Below are 6,387 nucleotides of genomic sequence, written 5' to 3'. Positions count from 1 at the left end.
GAGTTTTGAGCAGTGTAGAGTAGCACTTGTTGTTTTGTCATTTCTCCGATCACAAATGCAGACATGGTTTTATATTTACGCGGCGTGATGCAACGCAACGCGTAAAAATACAGTATAAGTCATTAGAATTCATAATTATGTCCCCACTGGATGCAACGAATGCCTCGTTTATAATGGGTTTTCATGTTTTCGAATCATTGCTCCGGCCTGACAGGGCATCATCACAGTATGGTAAGGGGCGTAACATTTCCGTCACACGCTTGAGGTATTCGGCCTATCACAACGCACTGGATAGCTGGCCAATCACAGCACACCTCGCTTTTTCAGACCGATGAGCTTTGTAAAAATTGATGCGTTTCAGAAAGGCGGGGCATAGAGGAGAAACAATAATGTACAGTATGTGGAAAATAATGTGTTTTTTTAACCTTAAACCGCATAAACACATTTCATTACACCAAATACACCAAATAATGTTATTTTTAGCAGCATCATATGACCCCTTTAATTATGTATGGGAAATATAGCTACAAACAAAAATGGGCAAACAATAAACCGAAACCATACTGTTTGAAGCTGAACTGATGAAATATACTGATACTCTGAAAGTTTAAAATTAAATTAAATAAACAAGCAAACCTGTATATTTTTCTTTTTTTCCCCCTGTTCACTTAATTTGATGCTATATGATTATAACATAATAAATACATTTTATGTTTATGTAAATGTTCTTGTTCTGCATAAAACTTTCTGTTCTAAAAAATTTACTTCTTAAACATAATAAATTAGCTAGGCTATATATAAGTATATGTAAAAATATGCTATAGAGTATGCAATTATGCATTATTATTAGATAATACATAATTATATAAGTGAAACAGTACATTTGATCTCCTTTTTATTATATTCCTCGTTTATTTATTGAATCATGATTTAACAAAATAAGATTTGTAAAATTGATTTACATTTACTTAATTACATTTGTTCATTTAATATTCTGAATGACCTTTCTCTTGGTTTTTTTCATGAGAATGAAAGAAGAGTCTCATGATTATTAGTTCCTTATTTCATTATTTACAAACATGTGACTTGCCAGTAAATACACTTACTGCTATGGAAAGACTGAACTGGTCTCATGATGCATATGGGTTCGATAAAGTTGTATGGATGAAATTCTTAATAAAATCATAATGTAATGTGATTCCAGGGGAAACAGTTCTTAGTTTATTCCTGTACTTGCCAGAATATTTTAACTTTTGTGGAAACAACAACAACACAAAAAAAGTATATTATTTTGCTGAAATGGAATCATTGTGATCTAACAAGACCAGTTACGTGACCTGCTGCTAAAGTTCCCTGCTAAGCAAAGCATAATTTACCCAGTACGAGAAGTGCCCCTCCCTTTTATTGACTCCACACCAAATGCTTTAATTTCTCACACTGTGATAGAGTATAGAACAATTTAATTACTTAACCTGAACCCTTCCTCATAGTCTAAAAAGATAATTTATTGAAGTGAAGCTGTAAAAACACATGACCATCCACATATACACAAACCTTTGTAAGATTGCTAGAAAGGTTTGGAGTCTCACTAGTAATCAATGTCATCCAATTCCAACATGAGGAACATCAGTTCACAACAGGTGAAACTATATATTTTCCACATACAGTACCATTCAGAACCTCAGGATAAATAAAAAGGGTCATAGTTGTATCTGTTCAGATCCAAACAGAATGTGCTTCAACAACACACCCCATGGCAGTGTGATGCCTTTTAGTACATTAAGAACATTTGAAATTGTGTTTGCTAATGCAAACCTGACCTTAATGACTAAAAACATTTCCTCAAATTGGGGATTATTTCCCCCAAACTATAATCACAAAACAAAACTGCATTCCAGAAGTAATTTGTGAGGATGATTTGTGAACAATTTCTTTGGTAGTGCAAAAGGTCAGTACAAAAAAACCCCCCTTGGAATCAGGCATGTGTTGTAAAACCTGAGACAATGTCATCACCTTGACAGTAAAAAGAGGCAAATATCCATAAACACAGTGACTAACCATATAAGACACTCAGTAAACAACATAAAGTGAATGTTGGAAAAAAACAAATAACAACAAAAAAACATTACATTGTCTCCCACGGAAGCCGTGCACTGAACGAGAACTAATGAAGCAAGATAAGGGACCAACAAAAGCTTCTGAAGAGCAACCTTATAATGTTTAAAGTCTTTTTCAGTCATGCTGACTAAATGTCAGGGGCTATTGATGATGATGAAGTGTTCCGGTGTGAAATGTTCCATGATAATTGAAATCAGAGTTGTGTCACATACATAAGAGGGATTTTGCATATTTCAGTGTTCCTTATCAGAAGTATTTAAAAAGGTGGATGGAGGTGGGCACTGCCACAGACAAAGCACCTCAACTTAGATCCAAACAACTGGGACAACGAGACACTGTGCTGTCCTCTATATGTGCCTGATTCTCGTTATTGTTCAGGTGAGTGATCATCAGATACAACCTCTGAAACATCAATGGATATTTATTATATCTCTAATTATTTATATATAAATAATATTTGTATCTATATGCATATACCATTGTTCAAATGTTTGGGGCCAGTAAGGTTGACGTTTATTTAGCAAGGATGCATTGACCAAAATGCCTTTTATAATGTTTTTTTTTTTTTTTAAATAAATCTACTTCAAATAAATGCTTTAAAAAAAAAAGTTTAATAACTCTGGTGGAAAATGCATCACAGTTTCCACAAAAATATTAAGCAGGTAAAAAGTTTTTAACAATAATAAGAAATGTTTCTTGAGCAGCAAATCAGCATATTAAAATGATTTCTGAAGGATCACGTGACACTGAAGACTGGAGTAATGGCGTAACTGAGTAAAACTGTTATTTTAAATAGTCAAATTACACTACAATTTAGCCTGATTTATTTAGTTATTCTTAACGATCCTTTTATTCATTCTTTTTATTCTGATTCCTACTGAGAAAATCACTTAGTTAAAGAAACCTACATGAGCTGCTTAAAAATATTAACTTTCATTTTAACGTGAAAAGCATTCATTTACATTCATTCATTTTCCAGGTGCTTTTATCCAAATTGACTTACAAATGCAGAACAATTTGTTACTGGAGTCAACACTATTCATAAAGTAAATTACTGATCCTGAACAGTAAAGGTGGTGCTTAAAAAAAGTGCTTCTAGTTGTAAGAAAATATTTGCCCTTGTTTATAGGCCTCATTCATTTATGAGTGGAAAAATTCAGATACTAAATGAGATGATAAAGATTAAAGAGATGCATTAAAGAGGAGATGAAAGGGAACTGACAGAAAAAGCCTAAAGGTCCAGGATATGCAAAAGAGCAGTCTGGGCTTTAAATATAGTGAGACAGGAGTCGTGTACCTGACATGAACTTTTATTCTCCCTGCAGCGAGTGTGGGTGTTCTAATCATGTTCTGGTGCCATTTGCCTGTCCTGTTCTGATTCAGGACCAACCTGTACACCCACAGTCTAACTACCATCTGATAAACATACAAGCTGGACTGAGATTATAACTAACAAGGTTTTAGAAAAGTGGCTATGGTGCTAATAATTAGCCATTGAACAATAATTCAACAGCATTTATTGGTCTTAATGATCAATATTTATTAATAGATTTTTTAAATGAAATTATATGTTAACATTAGTTCATGCACTGTAAACTAAAATGAACAAAGGACAACTGTATTTTATTAACTAACACTGACAAAGATCCGTGTTAGTTTATGTTAGCTAATAATTAATGTTATGTTACCTTTTTTTCTGCATGAGTCCACTCAGGACATTTCCTGCAAGCATAAGAGGACATTTTCATTTTGGAATTTATTAGTCATGTGTCAATGTCTGTGTCATGAACACCAGTAAAACTGCATATAAAAATATATTATAAGCAAATATATAAACTCAGCAATATCAGATTTGGCAGTTCACTTGAATTTTCTTTCCAAAGATGCATGAATTGATTCTTCATGTTATGAGAAATATTTTTTATCACTCCTCAGTTTAATGTTCTTCTAATTCGAACACAGAGTGATTCAGGGTGATTCAGTCATACCATTGCTTAACATGGCTATTCTTTTCTTTTCATGTTTCAATTAAAATGCAAAAACGAAATGTCAGAAATGTCAGAAATTTCTGTCATTCTGTTAAGTATTTCAAATGACAATTTTATCAATAAAATGTCTTTATCTGCTCCTTCTAACAGAGCACACATGAACAGACCAATATTAGCACAACAGTCAGTCCTGTGACTGCATCCTCACACAGTATCCTCTAAATTATGACCGACTCAAACATCACTACCACTTCATCGACTCATATTACCAGCCCTTCTCCAAACCTTCAGTCCCAGAGCTCCTGGATCCCTTCACCACGCCCCACCATAAACCAACCTCTGTTTACCAGACCTGTGGTCACAACCAGCACCATGGCAAAACCACCGCTGACTCCCAGCCCAAGCCCTGGCTCCTCCAACCATCCTCACGGCAGTGCTTCAGCCCAGTATGCCCACTTTGGATTTCTGCTGATCTCTCTGATGTTTCTTGTTGAAGTGGATCTTTAATGCAGTCACACAGAGTGCCAAATAATGCTTTACCTGCATTAACTCTCATTAACTTCAAGATCTATTAATCATTCTTCAGTTATTTTTGTAGTTAGTAGTCAGGAAATATTTTTCTGTGGCACTTTAATGTTTATTTTACTATATAGATAACTCACAAATATTGTGTGATGCAATGCTGATCTTGTCAGTCCAATTTTGTCAAATGCCAAATTTGTAACAAAATAAGCTAATATATAAGACTTAAACATATGTATTTGTACAATTGGGTGAGCTAGGATTGTTTTGTAATGGAGTCCCATTTGATGGTCTGAAGTGAGACAATCACACTAAATCGCAGATGTTGAAAATGAAAATCATGTGTAGGATTTTGCTTAATGCACCATATGTCACCATATGTGATCTGTCAAAGCAATCTCAAATAGTGCAACAATATGTGCAGTACTGTTGTGCGATTTCATGTCTCGTCCAGTATAACTTTTCTTGCTTAACAAACCAAATGCAAATACTTCAACTTTGCAAATGAACTTTTTAACTGATAAGGCAGGTGTGCAGAAACCAGACCTCTCAGGACGTTTCCTGCAAGCAGAAGAGGACATTTTCATTTTAAATTTATTGGTCACATTTCAATATCTTTGTCACGAACACCAGTAAAACTGCATGTAAACATCATAGTATAAAATATATTATGAAGAAATACATATATTAAAACTCAGCAACATCTGCAGTTCACTTTCATCTTCTTTCCAAAGACACACAAACTGATTCTTCATCTTATGAGAAATATTCTGAACACAGCTCAGGTCTAATACAAAGTGATAATAATGTTTGAGCATTCCAGTCATGCCATTGCCATTGAATGTGTCCTACTTTCATACAGTACCACTTTCACTGATGTGAGTTTAAGAAAGAAAAATCCTGATCTAGGATTATCAATAATACATATATTGTTTAAACATGTGTGGAAAGCATGATGTAGCAACCAAACTAACCATGGAGGTCACATATTTTTGCAAATGCAAATAATTTTCTTAATCTGTATTTTTGTTTTGTTGTAGTATAAATATCTCAACATCATTTAAACAATATACATCTACTTGAGAAACAAAATTGTGTAAGATTTATTGATTAAAATAAGACTTGTTGAGTTTTTTTTCTTTAAACTTTGTTAGATTTATGCTTAAATTAAGAATTTTACAATGGGAAAAGAAAAAATAAACTATATTCAATGACAAGAATGTATCTGTATTTATTTTGCTGTATTAAGATAAAAGGATGCTTTTATATTTGCACTGGAAAATAAGACAACTTTTTAAAGAAATGTTAAGAAAGACTGTACAAATGTCATTTTGAGTGCAATGAGTGAGAGGCCAGCTGATTGGCTGTTTGACATATTGTTAGTTGTTTCTGTTTATGGCAGAGGGGAGTAGCCTGTAAAAGCTTGTTTATCGCAAACAAGGTCTAACCACTCACACATTAGCACCTGGACCAGGATCTCCCTTGTCTTGAACATCACGCTCAAGATTTTGGTTTTTGTATTGCCCATGGCAGCTCAGCTGTTATTTACATCTGCTCAGGTAATTTCATTTTTTTCTATTTGAGTTAATTAAAAAGTACATTTATATTAAGGAAATTGATGTAAGATCCACATAAATAATGAGTGTGACTTGTTTTGAAATATGGCAATTTACTATTAAAGCAAACGTATGTCAAACAGTTCTTTTGAAATGAATAAGAGGTTATTTTAAATGATGCAAAAAAACAACTGAAATGTCAG

Source organism: Sinocyclocheilus anshuiensis, unplaced genomic scaffold (genome assembly GCF_001515605.1).
Source record: "Sinocyclocheilus anshuiensis isolate Anshui unplaced genomic scaffold, SAMN03320099.WGS_v1.1 scaffold195, whole genome shotgun sequence".
NCBI lineage: Eukaryota > Metazoa > Chordata > Actinopteri > Cypriniformes > Cyprinidae > Sinocyclocheilus > Sinocyclocheilus anshuiensis.
The sequence above is the reverse complement of the archived record's forward strand: the minus strand, read 5'-3'. Positions refer to the sequence as shown.